This window comes from Dermochelys coriacea, chromosome 11 (assembly GCF_009764565.3).
Source record: "Dermochelys coriacea isolate rDerCor1 chromosome 11, rDerCor1.pri.v4, whole genome shotgun sequence".
Taxonomy (NCBI): domain Eukaryota; kingdom Metazoa; phylum Chordata; order Testudines; family Dermochelyidae; genus Dermochelys; species Dermochelys coriacea.
In genome coordinates, this window is record NC_050078.2 from 24,417,642 (window position 1) to 24,429,888 (window position 12,247).

General features: G+C 38.8%; 2 long non-coding RNA genes across 2 annotated transcripts in view; one reads left to right on the forward strand and one right to left on the reverse strand.

Moving 5' to 3' along the window:
* Positions 1 to 6,068: 6,068 nt before the first annotated feature.
* On the reverse strand, positions 6,069 to 12,030 carry LOC122458087. Its single transcript, XR_006277929.1, has 3 exons — positions 10,805 to 12,030; positions 7,559 to 9,380; positions 6,069 to 7,379 (listed from the first exon to the last, which is right to left on the reverse strand). It is a non-coding gene; the product is annotated as an uncharacterized LOC122458087 (long non-coding RNA).
* Positions 10,941 to 12,247, forward strand: part of LOC119863631 — a 56,053-nt gene continuing 54,746 nt past the window's right edge. The window contains exon 1 of the long non-coding RNA XR_006277928.1: positions 10,941 to 11,478. This is a non-coding gene — a long non-coding RNA (uncharacterized LOC119863631). The remainder of the gene's footprint in view (positions 11,479 to 12,247) is intronic.

Below are 12,247 nucleotides of genomic sequence, written 5' to 3' on the forward strand. Positions count from 1 at the left end.
GGAGGGAGATGGAGGATCTGGGAAACTTGATGAGCTTCATCTCATAGAGCTTCCTTCTAAGGAAGTGAGATTATGGGTGAGCCAGAGGGGATCTATATGTTCCAAACTGCAGAGCCTGGGTAACCATATGGAGCTCTGTTTCCAACATTGTGTCTTGGAGCATCTTGCCGGCCCTTCTTTGGTGTTCTGTTGACCTTCCTCCTACTCTAGCACAAATTCTTCGGGAGCTGTGCTAAGCCTCCCATTGTGGTTGTGACTTACAAGCTTCTTAAGGGACATCAATGGAATTAAAATGCCACATTAGTGGATAGTCATGTGGCTATCTGCAAGGTCCTGAGGTAAGCATATCACTCAAAGTGGTTGCTCCCTGTTCCCGTGTCCATCTGCCAAAACACGTGGGTTCCCAAACCCCACAGAGCTTGCATGGAGGCCTTCTTGGTGAGGTATTGGGAAGGAAGGAGCAGGTCATAGCAGATTAAAGAACTAATACCAAACTTTGTTCAAACCATATATTATTGTCATGATTGTTAGTTGGCCTTTTATACAGTACAGGCAGGTCTTCCTACAGAACTGCAGCAAAATGATCTTTTCCAGGACAGCCTTTGGAAACTTGTATTTCTTTGAAGTAATTCTGGAATTTGATTTTTTCTTACATGTTGATATTTCTTTTAAATGGCCTTTATAGGTCTGATCCAAAGCCTATCAGAGTTAGTGGAAAGACTCCCATTGTATTTATAGACTTTGCATTAGGCACTATGCTATTTTGCATTGTCAAAATATAGCATAAGTAGCCTGATTCTTATCCAACTTGCAGCAGTTTCACATCAGTGAACTCACCATGACCAGTGACTTTAGTGGAATTACTCCTGATATACAGTGGCTTAGATGGGATCAGAATCAGGCCTCTAGTCTTATCTTGAATGATAAAATTTGATGTTGTTTTGAGAAACATAAAGTACAGTACTTTAAAGTACAGTAGTTGCTTTTTTAAATGATTTCTGTCGTGTTACTTTTCAAAGTAGAGGGGAAAGTTGGGGGGGAAGGGGAGGAATTGGTAAAAATGCATAGCATGTTCGTTTTGGTAAGGAAACCTATATTATAACAATTTTCAGATCCTATTTATTCTCAAGGATGTTTATGTATTCATGCTGAATATGCGATAACAAACCGTGTAAGGATATATAATATTAGAGAAGGAGAAAATGACTATTATAGTACTTCCTACTTTCAGTTTCTTCTACAGTAATGCCCTTACACCTTTTCCTTTTCAGGCTTTTTGTAGCATCCTAAACAGGAGGATATTGAAGGGAGCTGATTCTGCTTTGATCCTTATGCTTGTTGTCAAAGCGCTTGGGATTGAAGAGACTGTTGGCTACAATTGACTGTGACAATTAGGAGATGATCAGAGCCCTAGAGTGGAGCACTTAAAGGGTAATTTACATGTCAGTTTGTCGAATAAAAAAAAAAGATATTCAGCTAAGATTTTTTTCCCCCCCTCAGAGCCTTGTAAACTGCAATTTGTGCTCTGGTAAGAAAAACCTGGCAGAGGAGTTAGGATAGCCATTTCCATTTGAAAAGAGGCAATCATAAGGCCACTGCTGAGCCTATTGTCCACTAAAAATGCTGATTTGCAGTCAGTGAGTGAAAGAGTGGAACCATCACTAAATAGAACCTTGTGCAAGGTAACTCCCCCTTGGTGGCTTTTTAATGTTGGGTAAAGGTTTTATATACCTTAAATCCCACATTTACTGTCATTATAACATTGTTATGAATGTCCTTTATCATAACAAAAAATGAATGTATTGAGGGGGAGGTAGGTGGAATGCTAGCTAACAGCAAGTTGATAGACTAACACTGGGTATCTGTTGTTATCAGATCTTTCTTATTCTCTTGCCTTTTGTATGCCATCACAATTTTCTTCTTGTAGCCCTTTGCACCTTGCCATCCATAACAGTTTTCTCATAGGTTTTCCATACTTGTTTACACTCTATTTTACCCATGCTCCCAGCAGATTATTAACATTTTTCACATTTAACCTAGTGGGATACGTCAAGTGGGAGGGAGGTGACATGAGCAGGTTTAATCCAGAATTTTCTGTTCTCTAACTATTCCATGATTACTGATTGTAATAAATATTGTGTATGTACCAGAGTGAGATCAGCACAGTTAAAATAGTTGATTAAATATACTTGTCAGTAATTAATTTGTTTTCTCATATTTGATAGGGGTCTGATATATCTAGTCACTTTGACTGTAGTGTTGTATGTTCTTTGTCATGTAAAAATCACAGTTACTCTGGTCTGGGCTATAGCATATGTTTTATTATTAACAACAGTTTAGGGAAAGGATAAAAGGGGATTTACATAACCCTCATATGTTCGTACGTGCAAATGTGTGTATAATAAGCTTTTCTCTCAGAGATAGCACCAACTCTGGTTTTATGGTGGATCTCCCCAAAAGAAGATCTAGTAATATACAAAATGCCAGTTTTGTGTTACGAGTTAAAATCTTTACTTTGTCATAATTTTGATTTACCCTGCCATTTGCTGTCAAGAGCTAAAAGGCATTGCCATTAAAACCCAGAGGCTACACTTTCAACAAATCCCAAGCATGGACACAATATGCCTGATTCTGACCTCCTGGACACTGGTGTAACTCCATTGACTTGACTAGACTCCTGATTTCTGCTGCAGTGAGATAAGAATCAGGCCATGTATCTCCATAGGGTCATCCAAATGCCCTTTCATTAGTTGTATTCCCTACATCCTTAGGCACTAAATATGTTAAATACCGAACAATGAAGCTTTTATTTCCAAATTTGTACTTGCAACATCTTTTAAAGTGACTTTTGTATTTTGTAAAGAAATCTTCTAAAATTCATTCTAAGTTGAATGGAGCAATGTGAGCCCCCCACGCTCCCCCAGTTTCATTTAGAAATGTATTATTTCTCTCCCTCTCTCTCTCTCCTTTTTTTAGCAAAAGTTTTTTTGTTTGGGAGAATTGTGCAGTTTCATGAAGGAAAAATAACGTATAATGCAAGCTGGAGATGTTGGCTTCTGCTCTTACTGCTCTTCCCGCTCTGCCCCCCCCCCCCCCCCCGCCGTGTTTTAAACTTCTTGAATGCCCAAGTTTTCATGTGTGCGTGTCTTTCTAACAAAGAGAGATACATAAAGAACAAATGAATAAAAGAAGATATTAAGGGCAAACAGTATAATGACAGAGGGAGTCTGGGATGTCTTTGGCTTAGCCTGTATCTGCAAAATCGAGGCAGTCATAAATCTGTATCAAAAATCAGGCACAGCAGGAGGTGTTCGTCTCCCAGGTAATGGCTAAATGACGAGCAGATGAGCCATCGTCATATTGATTTAAGCATTTTGTTCCAGCCAGTCACAATTAACTTTGATTTGTTTTTACTTTCCTCTTACAGGTTTGCATTTAAAGCACTCTCAGAGCACTAATTGTATAAAATTCTAGTAACTGCACATTCTCTTGCTAGAGAGGTAATGAATGAATGAATAGGCAGGAATTATTTGAGATTCTAAGCAGGGTTTCTCAATACACTTCTAGCTCTGACTGAAATTGTTTCTGAAGATGAGTAGGAAGGAAGAAGAAAGTTATATCCAATTGGAAATGGCCGTTAGAAATTTCTTATTTTAGGGATGTGGGTCTTGGCTAAAGAATTCAACAGGAGTGTGTTGGGATGCGAGATTAATTAGGACTTTACTAAACACTTGTTTAAAAAAAATAATTAAGGTTGACAATGTGTACCAAATGAGTCTAACCCCCAGCAAATGCATTTTAGAATGTCCATAGAATAATTCTTCTACCTCAAAAGTATCTCAAAAGTGTCAGAGGCTCAAAATGCAGTTAAGGGATGCATCTACCAAGATATATATATTTTTTTCATTTAGACCGATATGTAGCTTTTGTACCAATTTAACTGTTTTAAAAATCAAAATAGTTACACCGGTATAATGGTGCCTTATAATGATGTAGTTCCCTAAATTTATGGGAATAAGCATCATTTTACTAGTATAACTGTCTCCGCTTTATGGAATTGTACCACTTTACCTATAGTGGTTTCAAACCAACTTAATTAGTAAACTGTGTGTTGTCAAGTCCTTACTATCATCCCATACAATGTACACTGTTCCACTCAACCAGAACTATGATCCTTTGCTGCATTCTGAATTAATATCCCGTTGGATATAAACAGGTGACATAATATGCCATTTATTTTAATTAGAACTAAAGATTTCAAATCTGATTCAGTCCCAGGGTACACTAGAATGTCAGGTTTCAGAGTAGCAGCCATGTTAGTCTGTATCCACAAAAAGAAAAGGAGTACTTTTGGCACCTTAGAGACTAACAAATGTATTTGAGCATAAGCTTTTGTGAGCTACAGTTCCATTCATCGGATGCATTCAGATCGCCATGCATGTTCTACTAGTGCAATATGTTGATGGAGTAGCCAAATGTTTTTATGAATAAGAGAGGAAAGCATATTGTAACATTTTTCAAAGCTAGATGCCTAAAGAAAGTCACCCAAATCCATGAGGCATTTAAATGAATGGCCTGATTTTTCAGAAGTTTTGAGTTCCTGCAACTCCCACTGAAGACAATAGAAGTTGTGGGTGCTCTGATCACTTATTTATTGCTAACTTTAAGCAATCTCCCTGCATTTTTCTTTCTTAAATGAGCAACGAAGTTTAACTCAAATTAGTATATAAGATCTGCAGGAGTGGGGCATCTCTCCTCTGACAGCTCATGTGGGGACCAAAACAGGACAAAACTTTCCCTAAGGTTATCAAGTAAATGTATTATGTGTGATGCTGGGAGTTGTACCTGTGTAGGATGTGAGCATAGTGAATGGTATAGTAATGGAGTGGAGGAGGTGGAAAGGCTTTTACTGTTATGAAAAACTTTAGGCACTCTGACTTTCCCTGTCCCATTCCCTATTGGCCCAATTCACTGTTGTCCTATGGCTCCTTTGCACCCATGCACCTCTCACAAAAGCAGCTGCAGGAGTTTTCTGGAAGATTGTCCCAACTCTCCTCCTCTAACACTGTGCTCTCTGCTGCCGGGGCCATACTGGGGAAGGCTGGGGGTGGGCTGGATGTATACTGTGGGGTGAGGAGGAATGGTTGGAATATTTTTATGTCTAATGTTTCTGTTCTGTTGCAATAAACCATAGGGCTTCCTTAACCTGAACAAAGGTCCAAACAGGTCCCTGCAATTTGGAGGCAAATCCTAGTTTAACCTAAATTCTGAATCTTTTGAGATGTACTCATCCCTAAATAAAACTTCCTTTACAGTAATTTGTTATAGTAGGATAGGTGATATATTTGTAACTGTTCTTAGGAATAGGCTTCTAAATTTTACAGCATCTTCTTGTGTATGTTAGGGCCATGTTCGCACATGGATGTCTTGGCCCAATACAATGTATGGAGCTGTCCAGCTCGGGGGTTCTCAAATGTCATTGCACATGACCCCCTTCTGACAATAAAAATTGCCACCACCTGGGGTTGGGGGATCAAAGCCTGAGCCCCAGTGCCCTGAGCCGGGGGGCCAAAGCGGAAACCCAAGGGCTTCAGCCCCAGGCAGGGGGCCTGTAACATGAGCCCCACCATCTGGGGTCGAAGCCCTTAGGCTTCAGCTTCAACCCCAGGCAGTGGGGCTCAGGCTTCAGCTTCAGCTCTGGGTGGTGGGGATTAGGCTTCGGCTTTGGGCCCCAGGAAGTCTAAGCCAGCCCTGGTAATCTCATTAAAATGGGGTTGCGACGCACTTGGGGGTCCTGACCCATAGTTTGAGAACCACTGGTCTAGCCTATGGAAGTTATCTAAAAGGAGAATTTGGACTTCAGACTCACACTGAAACTGCCAATATTCTGTCACCCTCAGGATGTGATAGGAGTGATCTGGTTTACGAGTGTCTCCTATGTATCAAAAGAAAGGGCCAGATCTTCATCTGGTATAAATTGGCACAGATCTATTAACAGTACTGGAGCTGAGGATCTGGTCTAAATTATTTTTGCTGGGTCTTATTCTGATCTCACTTATTCTGGAGTAACTCCATTGACTAAAGTAGAGTTACTTCTTGTTTACGTCTGTAAGTGACAACAGAATCAGGCCAAATAGGTAAAATACATTTACAATTAGAATGTTTAAGCTTTTTTTTTTTTTTTAATTTAAAGAAGTCATTCTTTATGTGTGGAACATACTTAACAAATGAGAGATCCTCACATGCATATAAATTCACTATTTAGATTGGCCAGCTTTTAATAAATGGTGAACAGAGGTGATGGTGATGGCATGAATAATAAAGCAGAGTCAGGTGAAGCACCATGAAAGACAACATGCTCATTTCTAGCAAAACAGAGGTAGCAGGTCACAATTTTATCACTCTTGCCCAGATACATAATCCAACAAGCCAAGCATGCCAAATGGCATGACATCACCACCACTGGCTTATCCAGGGCCTGAGCACTCACATGTCATACTCTAATGATAGGTCTATTTTCTGATCTGGTAGAGTTGCCGTTGACACAGATCTGGTGGTGGGGAGACAGGGAGATGATGTTATGCCATTGCAGCTCCATGCCCTTTGGTTGACTGGGGGCTGGCACAAGTTAGAGCAGTCCAAAGGGCTGCTCTAAGTTGCCACCAGTTGCATATGGCCCCAAAGGATCATTCTAGCAGCTGAGGATCACTGGAGTCACATCACATACCAGGAAAGGATAACATAGATCTAATATAGTAGCTCTATGCCATCCGGAGATTCTTGCCATGCTGACTTCATTGGCACTATGCTGATTTACACCAGCTGAAGATCTGGCCTTTTGTAACTCTTTTGTAGTAAATAATCCCTCCATTAAAGTTCTTAATTGAAGAGCCTGGGAAACTGAGCATGTTTTAGTTGTATTTTGTCATTAGCTGACAGACAAAAAACATGGAAAGATTATGCACTAAGGTTGAAATTCATGCAGCTCAAAGCCACTGCAGAGTGCCATCCAATGTATCAGAGCCACTACTGTGTATAAGAACTTACGTGGATAGTGTGCACCCCATGCACATGGAGAATTAGGATTGTATACTAGCTCTGCTTAGATCAGTACAGAAGACAGAAAGGATTGAAGGGTGAGCTAAAGAAAGGGAAGGGACATAGCCAGAAGATCTGCAGTTATGTGGCTCTAGTGTTATACTGTATAGCGTGCATGCAGGGGTCACAATCCAGGGGTTCTTGCAGAGGTTTGTGGGGCTGCTCCCACTCTGCATATTGGTGGGGAGGATAGATTTTGTGTACCCTGTTCTCATACACAAAATCTGTTCCCTCAGACTTTATGCAGGGACTGCATATGTGAATTTTACTTTTAACGTGTACTAAATAAAAACTAAAAGAAAAGGAGGACTTGTGGCACCTTAGAGACTAACAAATTTATTTGAGCATAAGCTTTCGTAAGCTATAGCTTATGCTCAAATAAATTTGTTAGTCTCTAAGGTGCCACAAGTCCTCCTTTTCTTTTTGCGAATAGAGACTAACACGGCTGCTACTCTGAAACCTTAATAAAAACTGAGTTCATAATGCATGCACATTTCCTAAAATGAATACAGCCTGTAACACAGCTATGAAGAAATATTAATTGGCCTTTATTGGGAACCTAATTTTGTTATATGTCAAATTAGATTATTAGAGTTTTCTTTTGGAATAAATAGAGCAAAAGGCAGAGTTTCGTTAATTGGCTGAACCAAATTCTGTTCTCATTTGCATTATTGTAAATCTGGAGTAATTCTATCCAAGTGAATGGTGTTACTCTAAATTTACAAAGGTGTATTTGAGAGCAGAATTTCTCCCTCACACTTTTGGGTCCTGATCCTTATTTCCATGAGGCCTCTTTGTACGATTCTGACAGCATAAAGGGGCCTTAAAGTGGAGCAGGGTGGTGCAAAGTGGCCTTAACATACATGAGAATTAGGTTCTCTGTCTTCAACAGATGTGTGCTCAAACTTGTTAAAAAGATTTTTTTTATATATATAGACACACTCTATCTTACTTACTGTATACATACATCTCATAAAATCCAGCAGTGGAAGTCCAGTAGATTTATTTCATTTAGATAACTCAATGTAGGCTTTTGTTATGTTCCATAATGATAACAAGGTGTTAGAATCACAGAAAGTACAACTGCAGATTTCTACTTGGTATGGTGCCAGGAACTGCAGGGTCAAAAGAACCTGCAGATTTATGTACTTTTAGCTGGATTTTTTTACTATTAGATCTCTGGCACTCCAATAATTCAGAACCAGATTCAGATCTCATTTATTCTGGTGTAAATCTGACAATGGAGTTACGCTGCTGTCAAACCCGGCTGTGTGAGAAGAGGCTCAAGTCCTGTGTATCCAATTGTGTTTGCAATTCTTTAGATAATGTTTAAGTTGACGAGAAAATTAGCTTTGACATTCTGTATTCATGCTGAAAGTATAAGGGAAAATAGGATTATTATTAATAATCAGTAGTGGAAGTCAAGTGTCTATAAAGTCTATAAAGATCTGAATATAGTTAAATTACTTTCATACAAGACCCTAAAATTCATATTATTTCATGTGTTTTTCTTTAAGTCGCTGATTTGTAAAAAGAGTGGATTTTTTTTTAATAGTTAACTTTTGGCTCCTCCCTTGAAATGCAAAGTATATATCAGAATTTGGAAAATGTTCACAAAAGATTACTACTACCTGTAAAGTGAAGTTGCCTTTCAGACCAATACATTATATTTGGCCATTTGTGAATGTCAGCAACTGCTATTGTATTTTTAAAAAAATTGCTACCATATCTCTAAATTTTCATCAGCATCTCCAGCATAAATTCTTTATATATTACCTCTGAACTGTAAATTACACATTTCTGGGAATTTAGGGCCAAATTCTTAGCTGGTATAAATCATCAAAGCTTTGTGGATGTCCATGGAACTATGCCAATTTACACCAGCTGAGCACTGGGCTCAGCCATTCACCCTGCCATTCCAACTGTACATATTTATTCTGAGAAAAATATTTTCACAATAAAAGGACATATTTATGATGATTGAAATTCTCTTTTCTTTGATATTTTTTCTCTTTTGCCCTTTACCTAGTAAGGAAATAAGCTGCTATTTTCAAACCACATCTCTTTTCACATCCTTTAGAGAATTCCTCTCTCCCAAAACAATTCAAAATAAAACCAAGTGACATTCTGAGTGTGTCAGGATCATGAACAAGGTAGGGAGCATGTGAAAGGAACAGAGAGATGTGTGCGTTCTGTCTACGCCACCATTTTGTTGCAGCTCTAGAAAGCAGCAAATGGTGGATATTGTTTCATTGCAGAGTATGGTTTTGTACTGTATCTATCTGCAAAGAATAAACATGTCATCAGTCCTCATTTGCTGTATCAAAAAAACATTCCCCATGTCCATATCTGATTTTCAAGTGCATCTTTGCACTGGTTGAAACCCTCCCAACGTGCTGCTACCCAAATGCAAGACCCACACATTTCTGATTTTGAATCAAGCACTGTTATGCTCCTGCACTCCTGTGTCAAAGTTTGTTTGAGAGTTGCAGTGCGTGCCCTTTTAACACATTTTTTCTTACTGAGAGATCCCTGTGTTCACCTTAAGAGCATGGTGCAAGCTTTCCATTTTGTTCTTATTTTTGCCTTTGGAGCCAGCTTTCATTTTCATTGTTTATGTATCTTTTATTTACAGCCCACATGTGCTTTTAAGCAACAAGACCAATATTTAAACAAAGGAAGTATAAGCCTGAGTTTTAATTTAGGAATTTCTGGTAATTAATAAGTTGAACTACATGTAGCACTGACTTTACGATCAGTGTAGAATTTAAAAGAAAGAGAAAAACTACCGCCACATTGAGCCACAAACTTCCTAAAAAGGATGAATCTGATATAAAATATCATGCAATATTTTTCTTTGAACATTGATTAAATTGTTAGATAAAAAACAAGATCAGTGCAAAGCTGAAATTTTAGTGAGAATTTTATTGTACCTAATTATTTTGTGCAAGCCCAAAGTCCAAGAGTTACCTTAACTGTGAAGCTCTATAGTAGCCTTTGCCTGTCATTTTTAATCAGGTTGTTTTAGGTAATTTTTGTTATGCCCCTCATTACTGAATTGTTTATCAATAGGTGCACCAAGTGTCACTAGCTTTTCTCATCAAGCCAGGTCTGACAAAGAGCTGCAGTGCATGGGAAAGAGGCAGCTAGGTGAAACTAATGCCATAGATGTTTGATTCATTAGGAGCTTATTGTTAACGGGGATGTCTGATTGTAAAGGCTCAGTCAAGCAAAAGAGTGCAGAGTAATCAGTCGGATTTATAGTTTGCAGGGCTCAAAAAAAAAAAAATCAACATAAACCTTTGGATATAGCAGAAACAGAAAAATCCCCTTTGGGCAGCCCTAACCTGAGACCAGCCAAATAAGGTCATGCTACATGAAGGTTGCCTGTTAGGTGATGGAAGATATAGGAGGATTAAAGCCATATGGTACGGCCTATCATACCTTCTGACTTAAGATAACAAAGCCAAGCTTTGTGCTTAGCTGTTTTTGACTGACATCATCAATTTTATTTTATGTTGGTCACCTCCGGTAACAAGAAAAAATGGCCTAGGGTTGATAACACATGCCTGTTTTTTTAGTATTAAGATGCCTTACAGCTAGTTTTGTGCTGTAAAAAATTTCAAAGAATTAGTAGCTTGTTCTTCTATCAGCCATCCTCCAGCAACTGTCAGCCTCCCCCCCTTCCCTTGTTTTCAGTTTGTACCTTGCAAATGAGAGACAGCCGTATTCAGAACCAGATGTAAGGCTCCTAGAGAATGAGCGTAAGCTGTTGTACTTTAAGCCTAATGGGAAGTTTTATATGCAAGGGCCTTGAACTGATTAGTATAATTCCCTCTTTAATACAGCTGTCCCTCCAGATTAAGGTAAACCAAATGTTGCAATCAGAGATTAGTGTACCTTGCCAGTTATTAACATCCCCGGTTGCTCAGCAAGCACGTCAGACACTAATGCTGTGTATTTATTTGCTACTTCCCCACTGTAACTTGAACTTCTGCACCTGTCAATGCATTCCAGGGAAGAGAGGGGTATTATTGGAAAGCAAAAGTTTTATACCTGTTACACCTGGTTTGGTTTGTCACAGCCTAAGATTTTCTTCTTTTCTTGCCAGGATTGCCAGGTGGTTTAATCCGTTACTCTGCTGGTTTTATGAAAAAAGTCTTTGTATGCAAAATTGCATTTGTTACTCTCATCTGCTCTCTCTGTTATCGAAGCTGAGCTACTCACCTAAATTGGGCCTTTTCTTTCCCTTCTGTAAGGGAGGTTTTTTTTTTCTCTCCTTCTTTGTGTGTGTGTGTGTAGAGGATGCAGCACAAGGCTAGAAGAATCAGCACCCTCTCCTGCTGTGCTCTAATCAGTTAGTGGTGCCTCTCTCACAAGGTGGGTCACACAGTTGTCTTATTACATTTGGCAGGATATCCTGTCCACCAGCAACACAGATGTCAAGAAGGACAATGTCCTGGCTATCACAGAAAGATTTTTGCTCCCCCCCCACCCGGTCTGATTTTACAGATAATGTATACCATAAACATACTTAAAAAGCTAAGAGGGCCGAGTGTCTCTTGTGCTGTCTGTAGGAAACCAGTAAAGTCAGGACATTCCAAATAACTACCTCTCTAAAGCATTTACCGGTAATTAATTTGGCAGATGTGTTAAAATAAGTGTAAATAACACGAAGTTTGGGAGAGAGAGAGAGAGAAAGACTTAACATATAGAAGAAAAGGCTACCATGGAGTTATCAGCTTGTTTTACTATGAAAACTATCTGTGTTATCTGAGGATAGCAGGCAAAAAGTTAAAATGAATAGCAGAAGACAAGTACATGTCTTTGCTAAGGGAAAAAAATACTGTTTAAGCATTCCATTGTTTATATATTGAATTCAGGATTGAATATCAACTATAGTTTCTGAGATGTTACTGTTTCCTAACCAAGATTATGCTAAACTTTTATTACTTAATAGGTTCTTTCTTAAATAGATAATTGACATAAGGTAAAAGGACCATTTTTAGCACACTCCCCTTACAGAACTGGGTTTTCAAAGTTCATTGCCTGTTGTACACTGTCTGCACATTATAGCTTAATTGCAGATTTTTGAAAAGACAAAATATGTTCATATCTTAGGAATTATGTCTTGCAGCCTACTAAATAT